Source organism: Olea europaea, unplaced genomic scaffold, assembly GCF_002742605.1.
Source record: "Olea europaea var. sylvestris unplaced genomic scaffold, O_europaea_v1 scaffold3089, whole genome shotgun sequence".
Taxonomy (NCBI): domain Eukaryota; kingdom Viridiplantae; phylum Streptophyta; class Magnoliopsida; order Lamiales; family Oleaceae; genus Olea; species Olea europaea.
In genome coordinates, this window is record NW_019249625.1 from 45512 (window position 1) to 60602 (window position 15091).

The following is a 15091-nucleotide window of genomic DNA, read 5'->3' on the forward strand; positions in this document are numbered from 1 at the left end:
AGACCATTCATCTGTTTCTACATTCTTGCATTCTACCAGACTATTCCTTCTCTTTCTTCATCCTTGCACTCAACCAGCCAACTGCTCCATTTCCCACAGCCTAAACCTCTTCTTTATTTTTCTTCTTTTTTTATTTTTTTCCCTGCCTACTGTTGCTGTAATTTTGCTGGAAAATCATTTCAATCTCGTGTACATATTTTTTGATCTTTTTCGTTTTCCTTTTAACATGCTTTGAATATACAAGGTGGGTGTTATTTTTTCCCTCCTTTTTTGGTTTATATTGTATAATTGGTTGCTAGATTTTTGGATTTCAATGCTCTGGAAGTATGAATATGCAAGTGTATAATGTGTATGTCAGCAATTTTACCTGGGTGTAGCATTTAAGCTTTAATTTTTTATATTAATCATTAATTCGGCTTGCGTTTTTAAATTTTTTAATTTAATGTAAATAACTATTCTTACATTATCATTGCTTTCTATTGCTTTTTTTGCTGTGAATTTAGGCTCTAATTATTTTTTCTTTGATAATTTGTGTTGGCAATATTTCTTCTTTTTCTTCCTTAACTTTCTTTTTCTTCTTTTTACTGTTATCATTTAATTCTAATTCCAATGCTTAAAATTGTTATTTGTGTTTAGTTCTTTGTCTAATGGATTCTGTGGCAAAAGAAACAAATTCACAAGAATCCTAAGCACGAGAATTGACATCTGGTGATAGAAAAGTACAAAGAATAGGTAGTTCTATAAATTCTGTTTTTGGTTTAACTATATATTTCTTCAATTCAAAATTTTCTTTTATTTGCCTTTTGCTTTATTTGCATTGTAGATAATTCTGTATTCAGAAGAAGTATTAGTCAAGAAACTAACAGAGAAGAATGTGACAAAGGTAAGTCATATGTTTATATATTGGAATTAATTGCTAATTGCGTATTTGTTAGGTATTACTTCTTCGCCAAAAGAAAGTAGTTCAAATATACACATTTTACAACAAATTCCAATCCAGAGTTATTTATTCTTCGTTTATGTTTAGATTATTCTTTTCCAGGCAACGTTTTACCTTTTAAATATTATTACATTTATTGTAAACTCCAAATCTCTAAACCCTATTGCATTATTGTAGCTTTTCTCTTCTTATGTACAACTCTAACTTATTCTTTATTTTCTTAATTTTTGCTTGGGGGATTGACAAGTACACAATTACAGCAACATTTTATCTAATTAGAATATTGTAGCACATAATAAACAATTTTAGTGCTTACCCATTGTTTGCACAAGATAAGTAAGGTATGATCTCCAACTCCATATCTTTATTTCTATATTTTCTCACATCTCTTCTCAAAGGAGTTGAAAACAATAAAAATGTTTGGACCATACCAACTGTTGCCATTATATAATTTATAACTTCTTCTTGTGTGAACATCATTGCTGCAATCGTATATTTGAAATTTCCACTCATGAATGTTAACAACAAAAAGGTACCATTATTACCTAGGTACAAACATGGAATTAATAGATAGTTGCACGCTGACTATTGGCGACCAATTGTAGGTAATTCACCATTTACATATCTATGTAAATCAATTGTTTCCAGTGCTTGATCTTTGTTGTTAACTTCTTTTTTGAATTTATGACCCAAAACATTTGGCGAACACATTCAATTTGAAATGCAAAGTCCATGATCGCATATTCTTAAGAAACAAGTGTACAACCTTCATTAATCCGTTGTTGCAATAGTTTTAACTCCACCTCAATGTTCTAATAAAATAAATAGGCATAAATTAAATATATAAAAATCAAATAAAACTTATTGTAGTTACTAAACTTTACTTACTGCAATGGTTAAATCTTTTGTTATATTCAATAAATCTTTCAATACGTCTCTTCTATACATATTGCCACATTCGTATTCCCAATATGTACTGTGTAACCAACTTAAATTAGAATTAGGTAAATCGAAATAAAATTATAATATTTAAGCTCACAAAGTAAAATTAAATTTCCTACCTAGCTGGATGTCTCGCGATCTAATCTCTAAATGTTGTGTATCTCTTCATCAGATGGTCTTCTAATGAAAATTTTATAGGGAAGATCGTACCTCTTTCCCCTTATTTTTTCTTTCTCTTCTCAGTCTTTCGAAACTCTTAATTTGTAGTTGTTGATGTTGAGATGTAGAAGATGGCATCAGTTGAGTCCTAGGAATTGAACTGTTGGGAATTGAAGTAGTTGCAGGAAGATTTTGCTACATAGAACCTATAATTACTTCCATATTTAATTCCCAGTCATGTAATTCGTTCAGCATACTCTTATTTTTTTCATCAATGTAAGATTTTAGTGAATTCATGCTGACATTCAATAAGATTCCATGCCTGATTGGATGTTTTGATAATGATTTTCTTGCCAATTCCGTTATTCTTCAAAGAATTGTTGTTGATTGTCAAGGATTGTTTGATAATCAACTTCTTGTCTTTTTGATTCCTGAGTAATATAATCTTTTTACCATTTTTGATGTTGTTGAAACAGTTGTTTTTTTATTTTCCAAAAGTTTTTCTTTTAGGCTGTTGTTGTATATAGCCAACATTTCTTCCATTTCTTTTTTTACTTATGTGGTTGCACTCACCAGAAGATGTCGCGGAGCTAGGTTGAACTCCAACTGAACCATATGTTCTTGAACTGCCAGGAATAGTCATTTGTTCCACATTCAAGTGTGTTCTTGAACTACTAGGAAGAGACATTTGTTCTACATTGAAGTCATCTGGGATTTGTTCTTCTGCTACATCATTCAAATTTCTATTTCCCACAATAGCATCTAATATGTTGTGTTGAATGTCCAATGACAGTGATAGAGTAGTATACCATAATGTATGTAATTCTTGTTTCTCTGGTTGTAGTAATGCAAATCAATCTGTGAAATCAAATATATGAGAATGATTGATTTTCTTTTTTGTATATTTAAATGTATTTGTAATTACTAATTGATAAATGAGAAAAATATACGTTTTCGTGGGCCAATAATTGTTTGAATATTTTCTCTATCAAGTAGAATTTTGATTTCTATTTATGCATTCATGAAATTTATGCTATTTTATATCTACGCCGTCCAAATCTTTCTCCGATTTTAGGAAATGCTTCATAAATCCAATACTATAGCATAATTGAAAATTCCTATTAGATGTATACAATATTTTTTTTGTATAAATAAATAAATTATACAAAATAGGTAATAGAAGAGAACAAAATTACCTGGAATGCAAGAAGATATCCATGCAATGCATATTTACAATCTATTTGTGGATTCTGTTGTGTCCTTTGTGCTTTTTCCAATTGTGATTGTTGCAAGGAGCTTAACATAACAAAATATGACTTACGACCCCATGGATAAGCAAGAAACTCTTCAAGGTCATCAACCATGCTCAAACTTCTATAATCAATATACCTTCTAGTTGGTTTCAGGACACACTCTACCAACATAATCAATCCAAGCTTAAATTTATCTGCTTCATTATCACACATGTGAAATATTTCAGAAAGCATTTTCATGTTGATCTTTCTACTACCGTTAAAATATTCATTTCTAAGTTGATTGCTATTAAAATCAATATTCATGGGTGGTCCGTGACAAGGTAGACCAATAATAAGACAGAATTCTTGCATGCCAAATCTAGCCAAATTGTTATCTAATCTCACCCAAATTTCACTTTTCTTACCAGAGTTCACAATTCTCATTATAAATTCGTGAACTAATTTGTTGCTAAATTGTTCATCTTCTCTTCTGTAAACAAATCCATAAATAAATCCACTAAAATTACAGCATAATAAGTCTACTTGTTTGTCAGCATGTATAAATTCCACGAAATCTTAAAAGTATTGATGATTTGAATATTGACTGATTGTAGCAGAAAACCACTGATTAGGAGATAGTGCATACTCTAAAGACATCTACAAATTATGCAAAAAAACATTTTTTTAATACGGGAAACAAGCAAGTATAAATAATGGATCATAGGTAGGAAAAAAAAAAAGAACTTGAGAAACCAGACAAAGAGAAGTACGATAATTTCTTAAGCATGCTCAAAGGATTTGTTGTTAACCAAGTACCTATGTTCTGTTATGTTATTGGTACTGTAACGGTTTGGCATGATTTGATGTTATTTTAGAATTTGAATGAGTTGTTCGAGTTGTCCATGCTTCGTTCTGTGTGCGCAAGGAAGTTTGCTCCTTGCGCGCACGGAATAGGTCGTTTCTTGTGCGCACAGGAGCAGGTTCTGCTTCCAGGAACAGATATGCTCCTTTCTACAGTTAAAACTACTCCATTTGCTATACTACTTCTCCATTTCATAAATTTATACAGTTTTATCATCAAAAACATTTTTAGCTACATAGATCTAACCAAAAAAATAAGTAAGCATACCTTTTTTTTCCTTTATGTGGGAGCTTTTTTACTTCTTTATTCTGTCTGATGAAAACTTGAGAGTAAGCACATGAAAGTGAAATAGTAATGGTAGAAGAAGATAATTAAAAAAGTTTGGTGAAAAAGTAGATATGACATTGAATATATGTTGAAAATTTCCAATAATTTTTTAATTACTAAAATATCAAATTATGTAAACTTTTTAAAATGTTAGAATTCCTTACTTATTTCAAACAAATTTTACTAAATGGGTAGAACAAAAATTTTAAATACTTCCAGCAAAATCTTGCAATTACATTGATTTTTTCTGCTAGCAAATCTTTCGGTCATACATTTCTCCACATTTATCCTAAAATTATGCCAAATCAAATTATTTTCATACCCAAATCCACTAACTCCTAATTTTCATATACTACCTATTGAAGAAACCATACTTATCATCTGTCAAAATCATACCTTTCTTCAACACCTTGAATTTTTAAATATGTTTCTTTAGCTATATATAAATGTATAATTTTGCAATCTTTTTCCATCATCAGTCGTCTTCTCATTTCTTAATCTCTTCATCTCTCTACATTTCTTCGTCTTGCCCATATTTCAAACTTTACAAAATGTATTTCCTAATAATTATACCATCTTTCCATTCCATAGAGCAAGAGTTTTTGTTTAGTTGCAAGACTCATCAGTAACTGTTGAAACTACGATGATAGGAGAACCTGATAAAAAGTTGTTACAATATTCTGCACTCATATTGATGAAACTAGCAGCTTTGGTTTGTACATAAAACATATATTTATATATACCCAATTAGATTACCAGATCTAACGTTTGCGTTTAATAGGAGAAGGAGCATGATTTCATAAAATCAATCAATACTTCTAAGATAGAGGATTGCCTATTTTTCTATATCAAAGTTATTAAACAACAAAATAGAGGAGAAGAGTATAAATACGATGTGATTTTTATTGTACATGCTCCTCTAACAGAACATTCGAGCAGTGATGGTACCAGTTTAACTCTATCAAGTCCATTTGCTGGCGATGGGAGCAAATCTCTAACTCCAATCACTAAATCAATTCAATTGATAGAGCAGGATTCAAATCAATCATCTGCTAAAATAGTTTTATTCTCTACTTCCACTCCTTCAAATACTACTAATGCCAAAGGCAAAGACATTGCATCTGAATCCATTGATGACAGTCTTTAGTTATGTAATCAATAATTTTTCTCTTTTGTCTTGTTACATTAGATGTAATGTAACATTTGTACAATAAAAAAATTGCTTACGCTATATAATAGTTATGCAATAAAAAACTTGCTTGTAATTTGATTGTATAACTATTTTTTTGTTAATTATATAAAATTATGCTTTTACTTCTTCTCAATCTCATTCTTTTAATTTATTTATTATTTCTTCAGCCATTATTTTATTTTATTTAATTCCTTATTTAGCACCTTACATTAACCTTAATAATAAATTTTATTTCTAACTAAATCTAGCAAATCTACCACAACCTTCCGTATATAATTAAATGAAAACGACTTCCCATTTTTGTTTTTGGGAAGAGTGATCTCTTCAATAATTTGTCTCCATTACTTTGTCTATTTTTGTAGGCTACTTTGTCTTTTTCTATTTTGTCTATGCAAGCTATTTTGTCTTCAATAATTTGGCTCCATTACTTTGTCTATCCGTGAACTCTTGTCAAATCCTCTAAAAAAAAAAGTAAAGTACATTTCATTAGCTTAAATAACTTCTTATACTATTTCTTCTCACCTAACAAACTTACGTATCTTTACGTACTGGCTTTACTAAAAAAACTTAGGTTTCATCTCTATTTATTTATTTCTTCACTTTTTACTAATTTTTTTCAAAATCAGTTTGTGGTTTAAATAACATCTAATTTTCAATCTTTAATTTTGTTAAAAATCATACACAGATTATTAATTCTTTATTTGTATGATATGGTGTATATAATTCTTTCTAAATTTAGTGCAGTGTATCAATACAAAATTGGATGTACCATTTAGCTTCTTCAAAATTATCAATCTTTCACTAGACCATAACAACCGTTTGGTAAGTTATATAATAATTTCTTTTTTCACATTTGTATAAATGTTTTATTAATATACCGCTTATATTTTTTTTTCATCTATGTAGATGCTTCCTTCATCTTTTGTTAATTATTGGAGACACGAACCAGGTGGTACAGTATAATTAATTTCATATGATGATTTAATTGTCACATTACAGTTAGAAAGAATCGACGGAGAAATATATCTAGCTAATGGATGTGAGCAATTTTTCGACCATCTTAACTTACAAGATAATTATGTCGTAGTATTTGAATAAAACAGAAATTTCACACTCAATATGAGGATATTTGATCATTCTAGATCAGATGTTACATATGGCTCCGATGTTGAAGAAGACAAGAACGCTTTACATATGAATAATCCTGCATTCGAAATAACACTAACACTCAATCACAACAAGCATCCAGAAATTATAGGTGTCATCTTTAATACCTCATTCTATATTTACCTCTTCCAAATATTTTTAATCTTAACATCAATAAATCATTCATCCATATTTTTCAATCTATAACATCAAGTTTTGCAAGATACCATCTGCCAAGACATATGCGGAATGTTCGAATCCACGACTCTTTACATCACAACTAGGATATCACCGCAAATTTAAGATCAAATGGCGTAATGCGCTGTCTCACTATAGTTTGGGCAGATTTTCAAGCGAAAAAAGAACTACAAATCGGCGATAGATGTGTATTTGAACAATTAAATAGCGAATCTCCAATGTTTATGGCCTACAAAAAAAAAAGAAAAGAACAAAACGATGGAACTCTAACACGTCTGTGAAACTTTTTTATTTATAACTATATTCGCCATCTAAATAAATAATTTTTAATTTTTATGTTTATCCATTTCGCTTTCACCACAGTTAACTATCTCTGAAAGATTTTTTTAAGAAATTACACTTTTTCCCATTTTTACAATTCAAACAAACTACAATATTTCGCCACCCCAATAACATTCATATCTTGTATATATCAAATACATATATAGTTACACCAATAATATATATACATAGTTACACTGATATGTTTGTCGAAACAACCACGACATTCTTATATTTCATATTCACCCAGCTAACGTGCAACGCATGTTGCCTCACTAGTAACCATTAAAATTTTAAATAATGGGGGCCAAACGGGCGCTTAAAGTGTTTGATAGATCAACATGGTGATTGATTGATTGTATTATTAACAAGTTGTGGACTCTTCGATAATCAAATATCTCTCTCTTACCTAATAAAAATGGAGCCCTCGAGTATAGTGAAATTGAACTTCGCCTCTTCATCGTGGATCGTCGGCCACTAGTTCTTCAATCAACACACCAAATCCGTAGGTCCTTTGCACTCTTGCCATGTATCCATCATCCATGTTGGCTCTTACACCAATGAGCTCCTAGAAATCACCGTAAGTTGTCTCATTTTGGGAATTTACAAATAATTAAGTATGCATTGTTTTGTAGATGTATTGTGTATGTGTTGTATGTAGAGTAAATTTAATGAATGCTCATTGAACTTTAGCATTGCTGCTACTTACTCACTTATTTTCATTTTCAAAAGGTTATCCAATATTCACCCATTCCTTCATATAATTATTCATCGACAACTCATCTAACTTGTATATCTTCAAATGCACTGAAAGTACACCTTCTGAATTTCTCTTTAACTGGAAGTTTTTGATGTTTTCGGGAATAATTTCTCATAGATGAATGGGTTGTTGGAATTCTTTTCAAAGTTTGGGAGTATTGAATGGCTTGAAGTTCTAGATCTGCACAATCTCAAACTTAGTGGTGAAATCCCTGTAGAGATAAGCAATTGTCGGTTTCTTCTCGAACTATGAGTTCAATAACCATCTCCTATTCTTCATGTTCATATCAACGTTTTTAACAATTGAACTGATGGAACTATATATATATTATGGAGGGATGTTTCTAGCAATTATTTAGCAAGAGCCATCCATAGAAGATGCTTTTTGGAACTACATGCATTCGTGTAATTGGAACTCAGGCCAAGATCCCCTTCAGAAGTTTCTCTAGAGTTTGTACAATCACAAGAAAAGTCTAATTCCAAGGGCAAATTGTATTCCTCCATTTAAGATTTTTTTTGGCCATCATATGCCAATAAGTAGACAACTTTCCATTCTTCTTCACTACGGACTCTAGAAAAATTACCCAGTGGTCTCTTTGCCCAGTCTCCATCAACAGATGCTGGATGGTTTTGTTGTTTCCGGAGTTTGAAGTTACTCCTTCGAAAACAATTCGACAGAATCATCTGAATGTAAGAATTGATCAACAGGATCCAAAATTGTAATTCGAGCCCACCGACTTCACGATGTTTCCTTAAAACGAATTTGCTGCCTTCAATGGTGCTAAAGGCGTCCAGCAATCGTTTCCCAGAATAGAACAAATTTTCGTCTCCTACGGAAGCAGCACTGCAGTCTGCAGGAGTTCCAACGAACTCAACGAAGTGCATTTTATTTCGAGACAATATCAGAACGAGAGAGAGGAAAATGAGATTCAAAGCACAGAAAGTTTGCAATCGGAACGAGAGAGAGGAAAATGAGATTCAAAGCACAGAAAGTTTGCAATGAAAATGGTGTGAATTTTCTGGTAGAAAGGCTGGCTATTTATAGACTTGTTCATGGTCGTTCGAACAGTCATCACCTTTCAGACAAGTCTCAAAAATTCAAACAGGCATGTTGTTCTTAAAAGTCGTATCTGTTAAGTCGGTTAACAGTCGGCTAATAGTCGACTGTTTGGTCGGTAAACAGTTGAAACAGTCGACTGTTAAAAGAAAATAAAACACCCGAAATAAGCCAAAATTTAAATTTCATATTGTATCCAAGAATTTGATTATTTACAATTTGGCCCAAAACCTTAAATAAATTTTGTCCAAAAAGTTAATATAGTGTAAAGGTCCACTCGCACCCGAACCGGATCGGACTCGGACACGTGCTCGTACTGAGCCGGTCGGACGGACGGCGGCGGCGGCGCGCGCGTGTGGATTTATGATCGAACTCAATAGGATATAGGTCTTCCCCCTTCCAAAGACTATTGGTACCCCTTGGGGCCCAAACCCAATTCCAAACTTCCACCTTGTAAACCACACCAAAATTTCCTAACTTTCCTATGTGGGATAAGTGTTTGGAAATCAAATTCTTCCATAATCTTTAGTTTATGTGGGTTACTTTAACACTTAATATTTCATTAAATTTTAAATGGTTTTCGATAAATAAATATATCACGTTAATCATCTCGCGGAGTAGAACGTGAATATGCTAGGTCTCGTATTAATTAAAAGGTGGGTCCCACTAAAATTTGGGCTCAAAGTTGACCCATTAACCATTTTTTTTCCAACAGGTTTTTTAAAATTTGGGGCATTTCTTCTGGAACATTGGATACAAGATTTAGGTATGCTATAAATTGCTTATTTTCAACTTGTGAATTTCTATTTTTGCCACGTATGGATTTTTGTGTTTATTTTCCGTCCATTTGAAGAGATGGAAGGTAGATGAGTAGTAGATGGGTAACCATATGGAAAGATGAGTGAGTATTCAGTAATTCTTTAAAGATGAATAAGTAAGTAGTAACAGTACTGAAGTTCAACAAGTGTTAGTTAAATTTACTCTTGGATGAACATCTGCATTTATGTACCTTTTGATTTATTGAATTGTAATGTAATGGTTTGACTTTGTCGATTTGTCGTCAGATATTCAGTTCTTCAGTTCATGGAATTATATTTCAAATTCAATTGTATAATTTTATAAAGTTATCAACTTTCTCTAGGTACTTTCTTCTGCAGGTTATGTAATTGTTTTCACTTTTTGATCTTCACCAAGTCAAACTAAGACGTCCAGTTTGGGTTGATGGGAATATTTGTGTTCATGTATGATTTATTGATGTATTTGGCATGTTAGAATTTTTTTGGGAAAAGTATGTTTTTCTATCATTAGATGATAAGGAAGCTTTTGTTATAACTCTAACTCTGTGATAAGGTAAGTTGTGGTAATATGACATAATTTTTGTTGATATATGTGCTGATTGATTGATAGAAAGAGTTCGTTATTCATTTTTTACCCGTAAGTCTTCTTTTCTTTTTCATTTTTTATTTACTGATTTAAATCGATTAACCAAGATTTGAAATAGTTAATATGTAGGCTCTTGGAATTTGGAAGCATGAATCATCTATAGCTATATTTTTCGAGTTTTATATGATTTGGAATTTAAAATCCAAACTAGATATAAAAGTGAAAAGGTTTTGAAGTTGAGATTACTTATCTAGTATAGTATAAAAGATTTTGTTCTCATCAACATAAGAGATTTTGTCTCCTTCCTATATGTAGAATATGCAAGCTTATATAAGCCCACCCAAGCATGCTTTATAGTAACTGTAAGCTGGGAAATGCTAGGTAGTTTATACTGCAAATATTTTTGCTTCTCGATTCTCATTAATTCTGTTGCCAAAGCTTTTTCTGATTTGTTCTTTTTGGGAACAGAAATCAATTGCATCTCCAGGTCATGGTATCCTTGCCATTGATGAATTAAATGCAACATGTGAAAAGAGGTTGGCATCCATTATACTTGACGACAAAGAAACAAACATACAAGCATATAGACAATTGCTGCGACCACTCCTGCCCTTGGTGACTATATATCTGGCGCCATTCTCTTTGATGAGAATCTTTACTAGTCAACTATAGATGGAAAGAATTTTGTAGGCTGTTTGTGAGATGAGAATATTGTAGCCGGTGTTGAAGTTGATAGGGTAAGCTAGTTATTATTTCAATCTGATTCTCTTCGATGAAATTTGTTTTAAAGATCACCAAATCATCTGAGATTTTGTGGTTAGGCTGCTATTTCATACAATACCTCTATTTTGTTGTTTTGTTTTGTTTTTTCTTTTTCTTTTGACTAGGTTTGGTTCTGTTACAGGATCCAACAGTAAATCTTGGTGCCAGGGGCTAAATGGATTGGCTTCTAGATCCGCTGAATACTATAAGCAAGGGACTTGTTTTGCTAAATGGTGTGTTGTTTTCGTTTAAACATGTTGTTTCCTTTTAAGGAAGAAAAACAAATGGTGCGTCGACCTTTTTCCTTTTGCATTCTGATATTTCAGGAGAACTATTGTTAGCATAGCCTTTCTACTTTGGTTGTTAAAAAAGCAGCATGGGGTCTTGCTCATTGTGTTGCCATTTCTCAAGCACCTATCCCAATTCCATTATATTCACTAAATTTCTCTTTTCAGCGTGCTTCTCTTGTTTTTGTGCACTGCATCCAGGTGACCATTCTTAAAAACCAAACGAACGAGATAGATATTTAACTTTCTATTGGTGGTGAAAATAATAAGATGTATTATGATTGCTTGGCAGGACAATTGGCTCTTGCCTATTGTGGAACTTGAAATCCTTCTGGATGCAGACCATCGAATTGAGAGGACACTTTGAAGTACCAGAGCGGGTGTGGTCAGAGGTGTTCTACTACTTAGCACAGAACAATGATGTCTTTGAAGGCATTCTACTAAAACCTTGCATGGTAACTCCAGGTGCTGACCACAAAGAAAAGTTTCTCCAGAGACCATTGCCAAGTATACACTCACCATGCTAAAAAGGAGTATGCCTCCGACAGTTCCAAGAATCATGGTATATATCTTGGACCCTCTATCAATTAAGTTAATTCTCCGAATTTTAAACCTTCGTGTTCCAAGGGACCAAGTGTGTAGCCTCTGAAGTTTGGTAGGCTAAAATTATGCACTAGTATATTGAGGTCAAAACTTAAGAAAGGGTGTTTCAAGCTCCGTAATTAGAGGTCCTCAATAAACATCACACATAGAAATGAAAAAAAAAAAATTGTTGCACCCAAATTTAACCTATATGCCAAATGGCGATCTTTTAACAAGTTGATGTGTTGAACTGAACTATCCTGCTTTTTTTTTCATAAATTAAACAGTTTCATGAGAAAAGAATATGAACAACATGAACTGAATACTTGCATCATGAATGCTTTTTAGCCTTACAATCATATAGTAAATGCTTTGGTCGTTATTTGAGTGTTCCAATCCATGGCACGCTCTTTCCACTATGCATGAGCACTACAGAACACAGTGCTTAAGACATGGCAAGGATGTGCAGAGAACTTAGAAGCTGCACAAAAATCACTTTTGGTGTGTGCAAAGGCGTCCTTGGCACAGCTTGATAAGTACTGAGCTGAAGGGGAGAGCGAGGAGGCTAGGAAAGGAATGTTTGTTAAGGGCTACACAAAACTACGTGCTAGGTTCACTCAAAAGTCAACTCATATAGTCGTGTAATTTTGATTAGTTCTTAGTTCTCTCTTGCTAGCTTTGTATGTCGAGGTGACAATGGAAAATCTCGTTGCTCTACTATTTCCATGTTTAGTACAATGCGGTTTAATAATAATAAGATGTGATAAGGATTTATCTGACTTTTGAAGCAAATTTAGTGATAAGTTAGATACTAGTAGATCATCTTGATGTAGTTAATTTTCAAAGATTTGGATAATAAGATGCTTTCAAAGGCGATCTTGACAAGGAGAACCGAAATTGTTTGAACTATTGTAATTGCATTTAGAATTGAACTATTTTGTCCAAAAAAAATTGACAAAATGCTTGACATACTTTCACATGGGTTGGGACCCATATGAATTATAAAAGACAAAACATTCTCCCACGACCCATATGACACTCTCTCTAGCAGTCTAGCAAGATTGTTGCGTTTATATTGAAAACTTATTGTGGTTGCTATTTTGGTAGTGATATTTGACCCATTTATCAACTTACTGCATTAGCTGCCTAGCATCATTTAGAAGCCTATAGGTGCATATTTAGATATTTAGTATGCAGTATTAGACCAAACTCCACAATTTAATATACAAGCTTTTAGTTTTTTTTTGCCTCATCAATAAAAGGCCAAAGCCATGTTATGAAGCCAGGAAAGATCATACACTCCTCTGCTTATTTTAAATTTACAAATTCAGAATATAAATATGATATTAGAACATTTCAAATAGACTTTCACATATATAGAAAATGTTCTTAATACTTAAAAATATGTTTACAGATATTCTATTTTAACTTTTAAAAAGTAGAGACTCAGTTTTACACTTCAAATTTTAGAGTCAAAAAGCAACCTTGTATTCTTAATTTACAATGAATTCATTTAATAAGTTACATTTTTAAATACTTTACTTCTTAAATTATTCAAATTACATTTAAATGGATTTGCTCTTTACATATAAATAAGAGATAGATAAGGAATCAATAAATGTTCCTTGAAAAAGCAAAATAATGAGTAGTGCTAAATTGTATGAATAAATTTGAGTAAAAATATTTTCAAGAGACTCTTTATTTTTAAATAACATATTCTATTATTTGAAAAGTATCTATAAATTTAGAGAGTGAAAATTTTAAAGTGTTCCAACAAACTTTTTATATTTAATACACAATTTTACCACTCCCAAAAAATATTTATTATTTTTTCTATCTTTTATTTTAACTAGCTTTTTTCTAAATTATTTTATCATTTTTCTACATTGAAAATTGAAACACTTTGAATGCATTTTATTATAGAGATGATTTTAAGAGTTGACTATTTAAAATAGAGAACATTTTTTTTTTAAAATGTCTATTGAAGATGCTATAATACTATTTAGCACCTTGGGTATTGCACAATTTGTTTAGGTGACACTCGGTAATATGAAATTAGAGATAAAATTAAATGAGTCACATAATTTTATTCATTTAATTTTATCTCTCTTTGAGCCTTATTACCTAGTGCAATTTAGATTTGTATTTTAGCACCAATGATGTTGGATATGATTATTTCAAAAATTAAATCTCTAAATTTAAAGATGTTATCTATTATGTTCAATATGCTCTTTATAAATTGAGAGATTCTTAAAGATGCTCTTAGAATGTTACTCTGTAAAATGGATACACCTGCCTTCTTTCAAAAATGGTACAATGAGGTTGATACATCGTAGACAAAATGAAAAAGAATTCATTCAATTTTATTTTTTACTTAATTTATTTCTTTTATTTTTGCCAAAAGTATAAATAATTTAAGTTTATATTTTTGAGCTCGAAATTTGAGGAGTCATGCTGAAATTCGATAAGAGATCGGGTATGATATTTATGGGCTTAAAGCCAGTAAAATATATTACGAAATCTTTCTAATTAATCTTAGAAATCCAAAAGCTACTAGGGATAACTAAATTTTAATAGAATTTATTGGAATTTGAGGTGTAGACACTTAAATTTTAATGTGATTTATTAAAATTTGAGTTATGACACAAACTTTTAGTCCCGACTTTTGGCGCCCCTATTTTTAAACCTGTCCCCGAGCCGGGATAGGGAGCAAGGTTCTTTAGTTGATGATAAATGGCATCCTTAATAATTGTTTAATAGAATTGGACAATAGAATTCAAGTACCTATTCTCAAGCTTGGTAAAGCTCAATAACTTTGGAAAAGTTACCATAATTGTAATTTTTTTCTTATAAAATAACTAGGTTAAAATCATTATAATTTGCTGAACCCTTTTTTGAAGGAAGCGTTTAAAAAAAAAAATCAAAATTTTTAATTTTCA

At 31.5% G+C, this 15091-nt stretch overlaps 1 long non-coding RNA gene across 1 annotated transcript; it reads left to right on the top strand.

The window, feature by feature from the left end:
• The first annotated feature begins 11123 nt into the window (after positions 1-11123).
• On the top strand, positions 11124-12931 carry LOC111385101. Its single transcript, XR_002701012.1, has 2 exons — positions 11124-11258; positions 11426-12931. It is a non-coding gene; the product is annotated as an uncharacterized LOC111385101 (long non-coding RNA).
• Positions 12932-15091: the final 2160 nt, after the last annotated feature.